Below are 18,592 nucleotides of genomic sequence, written 5' to 3'. Positions count from 1 at the left end.
AAATAAAAGTGTGAGCTGCTCCTCGAGAGCCAAGTCCGAGATGTGACTTCAGAGTGTGCAGCTAAGCTGGAACAAGAAAACCCCAGAAGAGAGATTTCCATCCAATCGGCGAGGGGAAAAGTCTAACTGGGTGGTGGTGGTGCATGGTCTCATGATTGGGTGTTTTTAAGAAGTAAATTACAATTAAGGAACAGAAGGAAGGAAAGAAGGAAGGTTCAGATTTAGGTGGCCTAAAACGATCATTTGGGATTACGTTGGGCACCCTTTCCAAATGTCTACAGGTGTCTCCTGATGTCCACTGTCAAGTCATTAGCAACCAAGTCTGCTGGGTAGCCTTAGGTAGCCTTGCCTAATTGCTAGTGTTCCGTACCATAGCAGGTGCTGGCAGCTCGCTCCACTTGTCCGCCCCTCGTTTCTGTTTATTTGTTGGGTCCATTTCCAAGCTTCATATATCTGCACAAATTAGCATAACATTTGCTAAAACTTGAAATTATTTACATCTCACTTACCAGCCCTAATCTATACTGCATACATGATAAAAAGGCGTCTGGAAAAAAGGATGCAGGGGATTGCTGCCAGAAGAATGTTGCTAAAATTCTACTACTAAATTCTAATGGCTAAATCAATCAATCTACCAATGCCTACCCTAAGATCCCCCTGGTGGTTCCAAACCCTAAAACCCTCCCTGGTGGTGCCTAACCCTAAAACCCTCCCTGGTGGTGCCTAACCCTAAGCCTGCTGGTGGTGCCTAACCCTAAACTCTCTCTAAACTTTTACTCCCCCCCTCTACCATAAAGCCTCAATTTGTGGCAAAAAAGGTAAATGTCTTATTACCGTGCCTGCTGCATGTCATATTATTATAAATGCTGCAATTTTTGGCAAAGAAGGTACATTTTGGCGCCTGATAGCAGCTTCCGCTGTGTGCGCCCAAATTTCCTTTCTTTGCCGCTATGGTGGTGACGTTTTTTCCAAAAGGGATTCTGTGCCCTTTTTTCCTGATTCGCTCTATACCACCCTGTAGGCAGGGTCCAATGTGTAACATTATTACAGTAGATAAATAAGATGAGATAAAATAAGATGGTGAAATAACATATTTTTCTTGATAATATTACCAGCTTTGAAAGAAGTTCATGCAAAATTGCTCAAAACTGCACCAACAGTGGTAAAATGTTTGTTAGCGTAAAAATGGCACACTCTCTGGCTAGAATTCTTTTCTTGGGTACCAATAACTTGGAGTTTGAGAAACACCATGGAAAGGGATCTAACTTCCACTCTCACTTTTTCTATCCCATATCGACTGGTAGACACATTTGTTTCTTCTGTCACAAGTTCGCTTTCTCAGGCACCAAATTGCCTCTGATTTAAGTCGACAACATATTGAATTCTTCTCTCCTTCCCCATTACAATAAGGAACACAAAAAATGTCTTCCCCTTTTAGGCACATTGTCCATTGTTTCGGAGTTCTCTTTGGTTGACTAAATTCTGCCCAATCCTCCACAGGTCCCATTCTTGATCACTGCAATATGGGAAACCTTCAAACCACCAACCTATCAACCCAACTGAGCTACTCTTCCTCAACAAGCAATTGCAAGAACAAAAATAAAAAATGCTAAATTTATAAGTAAACCAATAATAAGCCTATTCTAACCGGTCATCACATCGTCAATGCTAATCACAAACTGCTACCAATGGCATCTTCGGAGGTCAAAACTCAAAACCATGACTGGCAGACAGAGAACTACACTTGACTAAGCAACTACCGACCACAGGTCTATTGTCAAACCATCCTGTGGAAGATGCTGACATACACAATGAAAACATTTGAGTTGGTTCCTCATCTTTTGAGAGAGTTAAACATTTATTATGTGAACTTTGAAGATAAAACCCATGGATTCACGATCATCCTTTTTTTTAAAAAAATGTGTCCTTATTCATTATTTCCAAACTGACCACCGGAGACAATGAGATCAGCGCCGCAGACAGTGAGGTTAATGGACTCGTAGTCAATTTCAGAATTCCACTACAGCCCATAGGATAAAGTAAGCCACACTGGTTTTTGATATACAACCCCCTGAGCTTCCATGATCCTCCACAGATCTTCATTAGCTATAATGATAACAGATGACTACTGTATATCACCGAGCGAGGCCCAGAAGCCTGACGTAGATGGCTTTGTGGAAGAGCCCTGAAAAATGACCTGAGCCTGACATGTCTGCAGACATATATGACATATTAAAAGCAGAGTATCTCTTGCAGGATTGATCCGCGGTGCCGTAGTCAGCTCTTCCCGCTGATTCATTTGGCCACTTGTTGACAGGAGGCAGCTGTTCCGACTTCGGCAGACAATGTAACTCTCAACCATCCTTCTCAAGGAGAATCCAATGTTAAACAGCAGCAGCTCGGAGATAAATGCCTTCTGCAAAACCGAAATGGCAATCACAAAAGTGATTATTATACAACTATTATACAAATAGTTTCTTGTTCTGCATGAGGTTTTGCCTTCTCTCTTCCTTAAAAGAATTCTGATATTTATAGTCTTTGTGAGGGTCTTACCCAGAGCTGGGACAAGGTTCTCCAGCACCCAAGGCTGAAACACCAAAGTGCGCCCCTCCATCGCCCCCACCCCAGCCGTCACACACTGATTGCTATTAGACTAAGAGGCACCCCAGGGCCCCCAATCCTCCCATCACCTTAATCTCTAGTTATCTGGCTTGCAGCCACTGCCATGCATCCCCTTTTCTTATTTCTCTCTGCTTCATACACAACACAATAGGGGAATGGTAGCTGAGTGAGTTTTGCGCCCCCTACTACACTGCACCCTGAGGCTGGAGCCTCTCTTGCCTCTGCCTCGGCCCGGCCCTGGTCTTACCAGATCCTCTTACATTTCGGAGGACCCCAAAGCCCCTGAGTACATATTGCGGTGACTCTGCTTGAGTTGGACGCCTGTTGGTGCCGCTAGTAGTAAAATAGTGGTGATTTTAATTGCCAATATTTTACTATGCAGTACACCCATTCTCAATGTAACCCTTCCCTCCTAGTGTCTAAAACTAACGCCACTCACCTATTGTCTAACACTAATCCTCGCTCCTAGTGCCTAAAACTAACCTCCACCACCACCCCCTAATGTCTAACACCAACCTTTCCTTCCTATTGCCTAACACTAACCCTTACTCCTAGTGCCTAAAATTAACTCTCCCCCCAATGCATAACACGAACCCTACCCTCCTATTGCCTAAGACTAACCTCCACTCTTAGTGCCTATAACTAACCCACCCCAACCACCCCTAATGCCTAACAATAACCCCTGCATCTAGGGCCTCAAATTAACCCCCCTCCCTATGTCTATAACAAACCCCCCTTCTTGTGTGTAACCCCCCATCACCGTGCCTAAAATGACACCTCTCACCTTATGCCTAAACCTAATCACTCTGCTAGTGTCTCAACTGATCCACCTATACCTGCTACCCAAATGACAGCTAGTTGTAGCCGATCGTCTACAATTGCCTATAACCGTTAATCCCTATATAGTAGCCGATTGGCTACTAGCTGTATCGGTTGCCCATTCCAAGCTACTGTATATAGTTTCCATTAAAGAGAACTGTGAAGAAACGTGGAAAAGCCGCCGCATGGACGCAGGATGAGGTGGCTGTTTCCGCGGCTGGCATAGCGGAACGCGGAGAAACCGCCGCGTCTGACGCGGCGGTTTGCGCGCACAGGCCTGCTACTGACAGTCTGACCAGGCGCGGGGAGGCCACCGCATGTGCAGATAGCGGTGCGTCTCACCCCACGTGCAGGCCAGAAGAGACATTGCAAATCGTGATTGGTGTGGCTGGGACTGATAGTCCACACAGGTTCAGAAGGACGCGCGCGCGCGCCGAGAGGCAGAGTTTATATGACAGCCAGAAGAAGGTCAGCTGACCAAGCTGGTCAGCTGACATTTCCACCACTTTTCATTGGTCCAGCACTTTAGGGTGGCGCTGGAGAGCGCTATAGTATATATACTGGGTGCTGGTCATTTCTCTGGTGTCTGGCGTTGCGATCACTACGTGGTAGCACTCAGGCCTTGTCTGTTTCTGTGTTCTAGCATAGTTTCTAAAGGTGTTGACATCAAGGAGCTCACACCTTAGCATTAGGAATATTGAATTGTATTATTTGTTATGACCTTTTGCCTGCCTGACTATTCCTCTGAACTCTGATCCTGTACCTTGCTATTTCTGATATCCTGTTGCCAATCTCTGCTCGTTCCTGGACTCTGTACCTGCCTCCTGATTCTGTACCTCATTATTCTGATTCTCCGTTGCCTGACCCTGCCTGTTATTGGATTCCGTATCTGCCTTCTGATTCTGTACTTTATCTGTCTGTGTGTTGACGACCTGGCTTGACCGACCTCGAGAACTAGCCTTACTGTTAGAGGCAGTTCCCAGATCTGTTAGTGACACCCGCTCATTGGTGTCACTCACTTCTCTCTCAGGTGTCCAGAGGTTACTTAGTAGATATATCTGATTATCGGTGATTAGTGTTGGGCGAACACCTAGATGTTCGGGTTCGCGAACGTTCGCCGAACATCGCCGCGATGTTCAGGTGTTCGCGCCGAACTCCGAACATAATGGAAGTCAATGGGGACCCGAACTTTCGTGCTTTGTAAAGCTTCCTTACATGCTACATACCCCAAATTAGCAGGGTATGTGCACCTTGGGAGTGGGTACAAGAGGAAAAAAAATATTTGAAAAAGAGCTTATAGTTTTTGAGAAAATTGATTGTAAAGTTTCAAAGGAAAAACTGTCTTTTAAATGTGGAAAATGTCATGTTTCTTTGCACAGGTAACATGCTTTTTGTCGCCATGCAGTCATAAATGTAATACAGAGAAGAGGTTCCAGGAAAAGGGACCGGTAACGGTAACCCAGCAGCAGCAGCACACGTGATGGAACAGGAGCAGGCGCAGGAGGAGAAGGCCATGCTTTTTGAGACACAACAACCCAGGTCTTGCATGAGGACAAGAAGCGTGCGGATAGCATGCTTTTTACCGCCATGCAGTCATAAATGTAATAAAGATAAGAGGTTCAATAAACAGGGACCGGGCGTCAACGCTAACCCAGCAGCAGCAGACGTGATGGAACAGGAGGAGGCGCAGGAGGAGAAGGCCACGCTTTCAGGTGCAACTCAGGCCTTGCATGAGGACAAAAAAATGTGTGCGCAAAGCAATGCAATGAGTAGTTTTCAGGACACAATGGGCTATTCGGAGGAGCTATTCCCACCCCCACAATCTTCTACCTGTGAAAGGTCAATGGAACAGCCACAAATGTTGTGCCCGGATTCACAACCTTTTTCTGTGGAAAATGCACCTCGCACTGAAATGCAAGGCGAGGCCGAGGATGAACATGACGTCAACAACTCAACATGACGCAAAATGGGGGCGGAACAGAAAGCTGCTTTCAATGTTTTGAAGGCCTTAATTGCCTCCGGTGGCCAGTTAGATGCATCATTCATCACACCCAAATCCCAGAGCAATGTGTGCAGGAATTTGAATCTCAGGAGGTGTACCGAGATCATCTGGACAAGTGACAAAGTGACCAGTGACAAAGTGACAAAGTGACAAAATGACAAAGTGACAAAATGACAAAGTGACAAGTGACAAAGTGACAAGTGACAAAGTGAGAAGTGACAAGTGACAAAGTGACAAGTGACAAAATGACAAAGTGACAAGTGACAAAATGACAAAGTGACAAGTGACAAAGTGAGAAGTGACAAGTGACAAAGTGACAAGTGACAAAATGACAAAGTGACAAGTGACAAAGTGACCAGTGACAAAGTGACAACTGACAAAGTGACAAAATGACAAAGTGACAAAGTGACAAAGTGACCAGTGACAAAGTGACAACTGAGAGGTTGTTCTGGGGAGCTCCACTGCACTCAGTCGCATATGAGGAGAGGTCTCGTCGGGACTGCTGATCCTCCTCAGCTTGCTCAAAGCCTTGAGGGTTCCTGAAGATCCTCTGCTTGGAGTTCGCCGGGGTTCAGCTTGGTGTCGGGGTCGGCGGCGTCCTCCTCACTCCAACGTGGCAGATCTTCTGTTGAAGGAAAAAAAAAAAAAACATTGTTAAAAGTCCAGTACCGCTTCTGAAGGACTCACCAAGAGATGCAGGAGCGCTTCAATCTAGCGCACCATCGCTCGCTGGGTGATGTCCCTGCCTACGCGCTGGAATTCTACGCTGCACATGCTAGCACGCTTTTGCGCAGTGCCGAGGCGCATTCCAGCAGCTAGTAGCTACCAAGCTTCTGTGGATCTGATTGGGCCACCATGTTGGATCTCTGCCAAGTCCTCCAAAATTTTGAGCAATCCACGTTGCGTGACTGAGCAGTGACAACTCTACAGTCAGCATTACAATACCACTGCTGTGTTTACTGAAGAAATCAATGTTGAAGATGGAAACCGCTGGCATGATGCAAGTGGGGGATTCTGAAGATGAAAACGATCAGCGTGATGATACCAACATCAGGCAACCTGCCTCATTAAACGCTGGCCCCAGCTATGACAAAGAACAGGACGAGGAACAGCTGGAGTTGGAGCAGGAATTGGATGCCCCCACTGCCGAGGGACAGAGCGGTGCACGTTGGACTTCCACAATTTAGCGGGAAAGGACAGCAGAAGAGGAAGAAAGTGATGCTGGTGACGAATATGGTGCATCACAACAATCACAACGCTTACAAGAACATGAAGATAGAGGAGTCTGGCAGGACTCTCTGGCACACATGGCTCAATTCATGCTAGACTGCATTGAACGCGGCCCGCGCATTATTCACTATTCATTATTATTCATTATTCTGGAATCTGGACAACACCAATTACTGGGTTTATACCCAGTTTATACAAACACAATGTTAAAAAACTGATTGAAGAAAGTGTCAGACAGGTCAAAAATGGAACAATTCCAGCAGGCCCTTGAGGATGGAGACTTTAGAGAGGAGATTGACATCCTCCTCCTTCTCTAGCCAGTTGTACGCCGACAGACTGACTTCAGCAAACCCAGGAGGACCAGGAGGGCAGCAAAGAACACAAGCTGCTGCTAGTGCCCAAAAGGGAATGGTATTGGCAGTGTCCTTGGAGTGGGAACATTTTCTGACACCCATGCAGCAGCCCACAGAACAGCAATCGGGCAGTTCCACGTCCTCCAACACCAATCGCCTAGAGAAGATGGTCAAGGTCCAGGACTACATGTCAGATGGCGTAGCTGTGTTGAACAATCCATCTGCAGACAGACGGTGAGTGTGACAGGCAGCACAGAAGGACCATGGCAACTCACTCATACTACCACAGTTTGATAGTGCTGCCCAAAAAATTATATGGATCCGTGGACCCGGGCACTGCGGGCAGTACTGGGAAGTGGGAACGCAGATTTTAGTACCTAAACACACGATACAACATGTTTTCCGGGGTCGGACTCTGAGGCACATACAGATGGTCCCGATCATCATCCTCATCATACAACTCTTCTCCTGAGTCTGACCCACCCACCACCTCTGCCACCCCAACATCCCCAGACACAGACCCCTCATCGTCCTCAACATTAACTTGGGATGCTGGCCTGAGCCCGACCTCCTCCTCCACATCAGGCCCCATCATCTCCTCAATGGCAGCCCTCATTAATCGTTCAGGCGACGGACCGATGGACACAACATTCTCCTCCAGAGAGGGCTGCTGCTGACCACTGGCTGCTGGGGTGGATGTTATAGCTTGCGTGGGGCGTTGGCTGTTGCTGTTGTTGGGAGTGCTGCTCACAGCGGAGGTCTCTGAGGAACTCATGGTGAGCTCATATAGTGGTTGGCGGTGAGTGGAGTATTACTGATCCCAGCAATATACACACTGACTGGCAGAGTACGCAATGCTATATAGTCTGGCTGAGCGGTGTACACAGAGTGGCAGTACACACAATGCTATATAGTCTGGCTGAGCCGTGTACACAGAGTGGCAGTACACACAATGCTATATAGTCTGGCTGAGCGGTGTACACAGAGTGGCAGTACACACAATGCTATATAGTCTGGCTGAGCCGTGTACACAGAGTGGCAGTACACACAATGCTATATAGTCTGGCTGAGCCGTGTACACAGAGTGGCAGTAAACAATGCTATATATAGCGTGGCTGAGCGAGGTACACAGTGGCAGTACACACAATGCTATATAGTCTGGCTGAGCGGTGTACACAGAGTGGAAGTACACACAATGCTATATAGTCTGGCTGAGCCGTGTACACAGAGTGTCAGTAAACAATGCTATATATAGCGTGGCTGAGCGAGGTACACAGTGGCAGTACACACAATGCTATATAGTCAGGCTGAGCCGTGTACACAGAGTGTCAGTAAACAATGGTATATAGTCTGGCTGAGCGGTGTACACAGAGTGTCAGTAAACAATGGTATATAGTCTGGCTGAGCGGTGTACACAGAGTGGCAGTAAACACAATGCTATATATAGCGTGGCTGAGCGAGGTGCACAGTGGCAGTACACACAATGCTATATAGTCAGGCTAAGCCGTGTACACAGAGTGTCAGAAAACACAATGCTATATATAGCGTGGCTGAGCGAGGTGCACAGTGGCAGTACACACAATGCTATATAGTCTGGCTGAGCCGTGTACACAGAGTGGCAGTAAACACAATGCTATATATAGCGTGGCTGAGCGAGGTACACAGTGGCAGTACACACAATGTTATATAGTCAGGCTAAGCCGTGTACACAGAGTGTCAGAAAACACAATGCTATATATAGCGTGGCTGAGCGAGGTACACAGTGGCAGTACACACAATGCTATATAGTCTGGCTGAGCGGTGTACACAGAGTGGAAGTACACACAATGCTATATAGTCTGGCTGAGCCGTGTACACAGAGTGTCAGTAAACAATGCTATATATAGCGTGGCTGAGCGAGGTACACAGTGGCAGTACACACAATGCTATATAGTCAGGCTGAGCCGTGTACACAGAGTGTCAGTAAACAATGGTATATAGTCTGGCTGAGCGGTGTACACAGAGTGTCAGTAAACAATGGTATATAGTCTGGCTGAGCGGTGTACACAGAGTGGCAGTAAACACAATGCTATATATAGCGTGGCTGAGCGAGGTGCACAGTGGCAGTACACACAATGCTATATAGTCAGGCTAAGCCGTGTACACAGAGTGTCAGAAAACACAATGCTATATATAGCGTGGCTGAGCGAGGTGCACAGTGGCAGTACACACAATGCTATATAGCCAGGCTAAGCCGTGTACACAGAGTGTCAGAAAACACAATGCTATATATAGCGTGGCTGAGCGAGGTACACAGTGGCAGTAAACAATGCTATATATAGTGTGGCTGAGCGAGCGGTGTACTACTGTTCCCAGCAGTGACACACAATGACTGGGGGGGACCCTGGCTAGCGTGGCTGGAGAGCGAACTACCCTGCCTGCCTACCCAAAGCTAAACCCACAGACAAATGGAGGAGATATGACGTGGTTCGGGTATTTATTTACCCGAACCACGTGACCGTTCGGCCAATCAGAGCGCGTTCGGGCCCGAACCACGTGACCCGTTCGGCCAATCACAGCGCTAGCCGAACGTTCGGGGAACGTTCGGCCATGCGCTCTTAGTTCGGCCATGTGGCCGAACGGTTTGGCCGAGCACCGTCAGGTGTTCGGCCGAACTCGAACATCACCCGAACAGGGTGATGTTCTGCAGAACCCGAACAGTGGCGAACACTGTTCGCCCAACACTATCGGTGATACTGCAGATCATCAATAACCGGGTATATTCTGCATTCTCGGTGATACTGCAGATCACCGGTAATCAGACCCCCTCTGTGTTACACCGATCGTTACAGAACGCCAGACCAAAATGCAAATGGACGCACACACTGACCGTCTGGGCGCACTTCCCACTTCGGTGGAAAACATCAACCAAGTGCTGCGTAGCCACAAGACTATGATTGAAGCCTTGTCTGGTTCTTTACAAACCCTCCAGACAGCAGTGGATGAGGTGCGATCCCCACCTAGCTCTGACATACGTTTGCCTGTACCTGAGAAATTTTCTGGTCACAGATCTGACTTCCGAAATTTTAGAAGTAGAGTGTTATCTTATTTTGAGTTGAGACCCCGATCTTCTGGAACTGTGGCCCAAAGGGTCACATTTATTAAGACTTTGTTATCAGGCGATTCTCAGACGTGGGCGTACAGTTTGCCCACCGGAGACTTAGCCCTCACTTCAGTGGATGAATTTTTTAAAGCTATGGCAGTAATTTACGACGACCCAGACCTTGCTGCGACTTCTGAGCGGAAGCTCAAGCTTTTGCGTCAAGGCAAGGGTCCGGTCGAGGATTAGGCAGCGGAATTTAGGAGGTGGTCAGTTTCAGCCAGGTGGGACACCTATGCCCTCTTGGATTGTTTCTTATCTGGACTGTCAGATGAGGTCTCAAATCTTATGTTGAGTCTGCCTGAACCTAAAACAGTCGATGAGGCCATTTCATCGGCCATTCGAGTCGACCGCAGGCTACGTTATCAGAAACAGACCCGGGGTAGTAGTCATGTAAAGATGGTGTCCTACGCTGCGCCCCCAGTAACTCCACCTCCTCCCGTCTCGCCTCCACCCGAACCTATGCAAATTGATCGATCGAAACTATCCCAAGTGGAGCAAAGATGTAGGATGTCTGAGCAGCTGTGTCTTTACTGCGCAGAGGGGGGGTCATAGAGTACGTAATTGTCCCAATAAGTCGGGAAACGCTACCGCCTAGGAGTTGTAGGGGGTAACACCCTAGGCGCGCGTCTCTTACCCCTAGAAGATCGTTACAAGAACCAGAGATGAAGCACCCTCTTGTATTTTACCTTATAAATCAGTGGGAACATGACAGTAAACACCTAATCTGCTCTTTGTTTCATTGTTCTCTGTTTAATCTGACTGTTATCACCTCTGATAAGAATCCCCGACTGAGCATTCAGTCTGGCTTTGCTACGGAAAGATTATAGCTGAGTCTGTCTTCTCTGGTATCTTTTCAAGCCCAAGCCTGCCCCCTTGTGGCTCAGCTATAATGACTCAGGTATAATTATTCCCTGCAAAGCCAGACTGAATGCTCAGTCAGGGATTCTTATCACAGCTGATAACAGACACTTTTAGCAGTGAGGATGAAACAGAGAGCAGGGTAGGTGTTTTCTCTAATGTTCTTACTGATATATATGGTAAAATACACAAGGGTGCTTCGTTTCTGGTTCCCTTTAAAGTGGAATGTTTACTGGAATTATAAGAGTCTTATTGACCATCTCTAGTGACCAACAGTTTTGTCCAAAGATCATCTCCATCCAATCTAGATCCAATCCATTCATCCATCTTGCGCCTGGCCTTGTGAACTTAGATTTGTTCATATTCTCTAAAACGTTCAATTGTTTTATGCACTGCAGATGATAAACTCACCAGAACGTTGACATTTTATGTCGAGGAGTGTTATTCATAACTTGTTGCGTTATTTGCCTTTTTAGAACTAAACGGAGTGGTGTGCCTCTCCCCAACTTTACTTCTGAGAACGTCAGCCTCTCTGAGATGCCTTTCTTGTACCCAATCATGTTACTGACCTATTGCTAACTGGCCTAACTGGTTATGAGGTTTTTCCACCAGGTTTTTTTCTATAGCATTACTCAGCTTTTCTAGTGTTTTGCTGTCTCGGTGCCAAGGTTTCTGAAACATACTGCTGGCAGAGACGAGCAACAAAACTGATACGAGGGATGGAAGGTCTCACTTACCAAGGAAGGTTAGATAAACTGGGTTTATTTAGTCTGGAGAAAAGACGCCTTAGAGGGGATCTAATTAACATGTATAAATACATCAGAGGGCAATACAAATGCTTGGTGGATGAGCATTTTGTCCCTAGGCCTTCTCAAAGGACTAGAGGACATGATCTGCGCATGGAGGAAAAACGTTTTAGCAATTTATTTAGAAAAGGGTTCTCTACAGTAAGAGTGATTACGATGTGGAATGCATTGCCACAGGAAGTAGTTATGGCAAATTCTATACCTGCATTTAAAGGGGGCTTAGATGCTTTCCTTGCGTTGAAAGACATCCATGGCTACAATTATTAGGTAATGCCCAGTGATATTGATCCACGGACTTTATCTGATCATCTGGAGTCGGGAAGGAATTTTTTTCCCTTTTGGGGCTAATTGGACCATGCCTTGTAAGGGTTTTTCGCCTTCCTCTGGATCAACAGGGATATGTGAGGGAGCAGGCTGGTGTTGTACTTTGTTGTACTTTGTTCTCTCGTTGAACTCGATGGACGTAAGTCTTTTTTCAACACAAATAACTATGTAACCATGCATCAAAATCACAATTAAAATAAAACGACAAAAAAAATAACATTTCTGTTTCAACATTTGATATGTAGTTTTTATACGATATCCTATTAAATATAGAGTTTAAGTGGATTGCATTCCTAGTTTCCTACAAACCTAATACACCAGATAGTGTACAGTTACTAAGGTTTCCAACAAGCATATTTAAATATTTTATACTGTTAACGTTATCGCTTCCTGCGGATTGAGTTTCAAGGGAGTTTATTGAGATATCAAACCAGATACATACACATCTTCCTGCAGATTTAAATGGAATGCAATTCTTGATAACATTAGGTTATATAATGGCTTGTCACAACACTGATATGCAACTTTTTTTTAAGAAATTCCCTTTAAAACGCTTGCACAATTTCTATATTTGATGTAGCTGTTCTAGAGAAATTGACTTTGCAAAATTGAGTCACATGACTCAAAAATCTCTGCACGAAGTACAGAGCTGCCAGCAGATTGGGAATTTCTTTCTCTGCACAAAGCCATCACGTAACCCATACCCACCTCCTCCCTCTGCTCCCTCCTGTAGGCCGAGTCAGCTCTCTGCTCACAATTAAAGGGTAACTGAAGTAAGAGGTATATGGAGGCTGCCATATTTATTTCCTTTTAATCAATACCAGTTGTCTGGCAGCCCTGCTGGTCTATTTCTCTGCAGTAGTATCTGAATAACACCAGAAACAAGCATGCAGCTAGTCTTGTCAGATCTGACTTTAAAGTATGAAACACCTGATCTGCTGCATGCTTGTTCAGGGGCTATGGCTAATAGTATTAGAGGCAGAGGATCAGCAGGGCTGCCAGGCAACTAGCATTGCTTAAAAGGAAATAAACATGGCAGCCTCCATATACCTCTCTCTTCAGTTCCCCTTTAAGAATAGCTGGCAACTTCTCCAAGTTCACCATTTACTCCCTCCTGTGGATTATGATGGAATAAGGGGAGGAGTTTGGACAGTTCATAGACTGCTATTCATTCCTGCCAAACTACATTTGACATTAGCACAGAAAGTCAGTGGTGCAAACCCAGCCAGTTGGGAAATTGAAAAAAATATTGCACTTTGTAAGTTGCAATTTATGATGAATTTATGATGATTCCATGCAAGATGAATTTATAAATTGCGCCTAAAGGATAAAGGCATTACTATGGAGGACTGTATCCAGCACATTCAGCATATGGAAACAGTCCTCACTGGCTGTAATACTGTGATTGAAATGTCTTCAGACTGATAGAAAGCAGAAATATAGCATAAAATGTGTGTAAAAAAACTCATCAGCTGTTCGTGTGTCTCTCTGCCTCATGCAACGTAAAGTAAACAGAGATTACAGCCAAGAAGAACTCATTCTGAGTGGGGGATGTAAAAATGCAAGTACAGGAATAAAGTACAGGTCCTTCTCTTCAGAGCCTTTCTCTGTAGCTGAAAAATCTCTCAGCTGTTATCTGTGAGAAAGCAGTGTGTGTGGGCAGGGCAGATACAAACAGTAAATCATTCCTCTATGAATAGTGACAGGAAAGTGGCACCTATCTACATGGTACAGTCCTGGTATCGACGCCGACTCATGAATAGCGGTGCTCATTAGAAATTGGCGGAATTGATATTTCCGCATTACCGGACGGAATTTCCATTTCCGTGCCGGTATGTGGAATCCGGAATTGCACAGTAGACGGAACCGGATTTCCGCGGAACTTCCACAATACCGCCAAGCAGTATTTTTAAGCCAATCAGTGGATTCGGAATGAATAAGCCAATCAGTGTAGCCGCCGGAACGCGGTACTCCGCGGAATTCCACGGAAAATTGTGGAATTGCTGAACAAATAGGGCTGCTTAAAAAGATAAACCAATCCTACGTTAGCAACCATATCCTAGCGACCTATCACAGGCTATCCCACCCATCTTGTATAAAATAGAGGCGAGGCTGTCCTGCATTCCGTGGTTTTCAGTCTTTGTGGAGCAGAGGACGGCCCCAGCAGAGGCGAGAGACAGACCCATATTGTGACTGTACTGTTTAATAAAACAATAGTCTTTTTAAAGACTGTGTGAGTGAGCTTTAGGGTGAGGTTAAGTGAGTTAGCTTAGTAGCTAGGTGTGATTTATTGATAGATTGTATAGTGAGAGACTGTGAGAGATAGATTGTAGTGTAGTTGCTGTGAGAAGAACCAGAGAGAGTCAGGCTTAGCTTAGTGTGATAGAGAAAGAGTCAGGCTTAGTTTAGTGTGATAGATAGAGAGAGCCAGGATTACCTTAGTGTACTTGCTTTAGTGTGACAGGGTCAGGGTAGTTAGATTACAAAAGGCAAATGGAGCGAAAGCAGCAGGATGCACCTTCCACTCCAAAAAGGAGAAATGACCCACTTCTCATGGACTACCTGGAAGTGACAACAACTACGAAATTCCGCCTGGGCGCCTCCCCCCAGTGCACATGTGAAAAACTACGGAATTCCGGAAAAAAAGGAGGAAATTTATGAAAGTACGCTTCTGACAAATTTACAGTATACACAACAACTTCATTGACCATACATTCTTCAACACAATCTTCATGATCAACTTACCTGGCAGAAGAAACCAAAAACGATGTAGGAAATGCGCAACTGACGGACTGAGTAAAGCTTCCGAAAGTTACGGAAGTCCGGAAAAAAATTACGGAAACATACATACATACGGAATACCGCGGAATACCGCCGGATTACTGCCGGAATGTACAGGTAGCGGAATTCAGTAACGGCGGTATGCGGAATTACCGCGGAACCGGAAATTGGCATTCCGACCATGCCTGCTCATGAAGCAGGCACCTGATACACAAGGCATTTCCTTCAAACACAGGCTGTGATAAGAGACTTCTCAAAAGCATCCTATTGTTACTGGCTAATAGACCTACAGGTATGTGGGGTTTACAGAATGTCAGTTTCTTTGATAGTTGTCATTTAAAGTGTACCAGTGATGAATGGAAGGAAAATATTTTTTTCTTACCTGGATCTTTATCCAGCTCCTTGTAATCCATCAGGTCCCTCGATGTTGCCCCAGTCCCATCCGCTATGCCACCGTCACCCCTGTAAAGTCTGTAACTCGGCTCAGTCGTGGACTACTGTGCCTGTGCAGTCCTTGTCGCATGCACCCCCGTTTTTGCACTCCCACAGTCGTAAGCCCTTTGCACATGTCCAGTTTGTAAGGCTGTAAGTGCTCGGGAGCATAATGGAGTAGTCATCACGTGCGCAGTGGACCTACTTACCTGGAGGAGGCCCCAGGCAAGTAAAAATCCTTTTCTCCCAATCATCTCAGGTTTACTTTAACCTTCCTAGCAGTAAACCCGAGGCTCGGGGTGGAAATAGGAAGCCACGACTGGTAATCCCGAGCCTGACTCGGTGTAGCCACCCAGGAGGTCTATGCAGAGCATCGTGCACAGCTGGCATTTCAACTCACCTCCCGAGATCCAGAAGCTGGCAGCCATTCTCCTTCCGGTCCTCGGAGGCTCTGGATCCCTCGGGTGAGATCGCCGTTTGTCGCCATGACGAAAGATGAGGATCTCACTACAGGGTTACATGACGACAGGCGGCAATCTCACTACAGGGTTACTACGCCACCTGGAGGACGGAGGGAGAATTGCAGCAGTGGATCCCAGGGAGGTGAGTAAGTGCTGGGGCTGCCGCAATTCTCTCCGCAGTGTGATTATTTCTTGATTTTAGGGTCTAAAAGCATGCAAAAAAATTGCACCCCTTCTAGACCCTAAAATCCAGAAATGATTAGACCACCAGGGGGTTAAAAGGGTTTTAACAATTTTTTAACAAATCTATAGGGGCTAAATGGAATTTTGAAATGTTTTTGGCACGTCACACGTAATATTACCCCTGGAATACTTCTCTGTCAATCACAGCAGCAGCCAAATGCCGCCTCACACATCAGCCTCGTTACACACGTCGGTTCCAGCAGTAAAAGTTTAGAATAATATTTGAAGAAGCATCAGAGTGAATCTTCACTGTAATCTGCCTGAGCTGCAGACGGATTAGTCTAATGCTCTGTGTGACCAGCAGCTTCCTATGTGGTACATTCCACAGCCAGCTTCCTTCCACCCATCAACTTCCCCCTTCTTCTCACATTCAACTCCCCAGAGATGTTACCTTTCACTCCTTACATCAGCTAAAGAGTTCAAAGGACAAACTCATTGCAATTTCGTTTTAAAACAACAATACAACACGTAGGGCTTGATTCACAAAAGAGTGCTAACTGTTGGCACAGCCGTTTTCGCGTGAATGTTCGCATTGCGCGCGATCGCGAATCTTCGCATGAAACGATAACGTTTTCACGCGCAAACACGAATTTTCACGCTAAATCATTATTGTTTTCACGTGAAAATTAAACGATATTGTTTCACGCGAAAATTCGCAAGCGTGCACTCAGCAAAGTACGCATAGCTCCCAACTGTCCTTTTTTTTGTAGAGACAGTCCCTCTTTGGGAACCCTGTCCCTCTTTGTTCCTTTTTCAAGACTCATGTACAAAGATCTGTGCAAATATATGTAATTTATCTACTGAAAATGTGTTGAATTGACTCTAAACTTTATTTCAAATAAACTTTATTCCATCCTTTAAATTGATTTATTTTTAAATGTTAATATGAAGGAATATGGACCAGGATAGAAAGGACCAGTGTGATTTGAATTATAAAACAACATATTTTCTTGTGAAATCTTTATGGTATGCGTGGCTAGGGGTGTGGTGGAGGCATGGCTAGGGGCGTGGTGGAGGCATGGCTAGGGGTTTGGCATGGGTGTGGCTTAAGTGTTGCTCTTTCTTATCTCAAAAAGTTGGGAGGTATGAAAGTACTGTAAAGTTTCACCAGTGTGCCCTATAGTAAGGTAGCACACATTGTTGTGCAGTTAGTGCAACTCGTGTTACCTAGCTAACGTGCACATGGGCAAGGCACCACAGGCTACAACACTTGTGTGATTTTGGCAATTTGTGCGTTTCCTAGGTAACGCGGATGCTACCACGATATATCTTATTGTTGGGGATACCGGTAAAATTGTACAGGTCACAATTGGACCAATCAGATTGAATCAATTGAATTGCGCAATTGGACCAACAAGATTGGTCCGAGAGAATTTCACAAGTTAGCCAATCAGATTGGACCAATCAAATAGCACAATTGGGCCCATCAGATTGGAACAACTGAATTGGACCAATCAGATTAGGCCAATCAAATTGCCCGACTGGACCAATTCGATTGGAACCATCACATTGGACCAACTGTGTTCCACAACTTGACCAACTAGATTGGACCAATCAGATTAGACAATCACATTGTATGATTGGACCAATCTTATATGTTCAATCTGTCCCAGCTGTCGAAATGGATTGGTGACTGACTAACTGTGCCAATTATAAGGATCCTAGCATTAACAGTCGAAGAGTGGCTGCAGTTTATAATTTTCCCATTTAAAAATAATTGCTGCAATTTGGCTGTAGTAGGCTCTGCACACTTTTTCTGAAATTTAACTCCAGTCTTCCTGTGACAAGTTTGGTGACTGTGTCTTTAATACTCGGAGAATGACAGCTTTTTAAAATTTCCCATTGAAGTCAATGGGTGAAATCTGAAGGGCTATTTGTGGCTCCACCCACTTTTTCTGAATTTAAAGGGACACTTAAGTCAAACAAAAAAATTAGTTTTACTCACCTAGGGCTTCCAATAGCCCCCTGCAGCTGTCCGGTACCCTCGCCGTCTCCCTCCGATCCTCCTGGCCCCGCCGGCAGCCACTTCCTGTTTCGGTGACAGGAGCTGACAGGCTAGGGATGCGAGTGATTCTTCGCGTTCCCAGACACATTAGCACCCTCTATGCTGCTATATGGTATATGATATATGCTATAGCAGCATAGATGACGCTATTGTGGGCAGGAACGCGAAGAATCACTCGCGTCCCCAGCCTGTCAGCTCCTGTCACCGAAACAGGAAGTGGCTGCCGGCGGGGCCAGGAGGATCGGAGGGAGACGGCGAGGGCACCGGACAGCTGCAGTGGGCTATTGGAAGCCTCAGGTGAGTAAAACTCATTTTTTTTGTTTGACTTAAGTGTCCCTTTAACCACTTCAGGACCACAGTCTTTTCGCCCCTTAAGGACCAGAGCCTTTTTCTCCATTCAGACCACTGCAGCTTTCACGGTTTATTGCTCGCTCATACAACCTACCACCTAAAGGAATTTTACCTCCTTTTCTTGTCACTAATACAGCTTTCTTTTGCTGCTATTTGATTGCTG

The sequence above is a fragment of the Hyperolius riggenbachi genome, chromosome 6 (genome assembly GCF_040937935.1).
Source record: "Hyperolius riggenbachi isolate aHypRig1 chromosome 6, aHypRig1.pri, whole genome shotgun sequence".
NCBI classification, from domain to species: Eukaryota; Metazoa; Chordata; class Amphibia; order Anura; family Hyperoliidae; genus Hyperolius; species Hyperolius riggenbachi.
The sequence above is the reverse complement of the archived record's forward strand: the minus strand, read 5'-3'. Positions refer to the sequence as shown.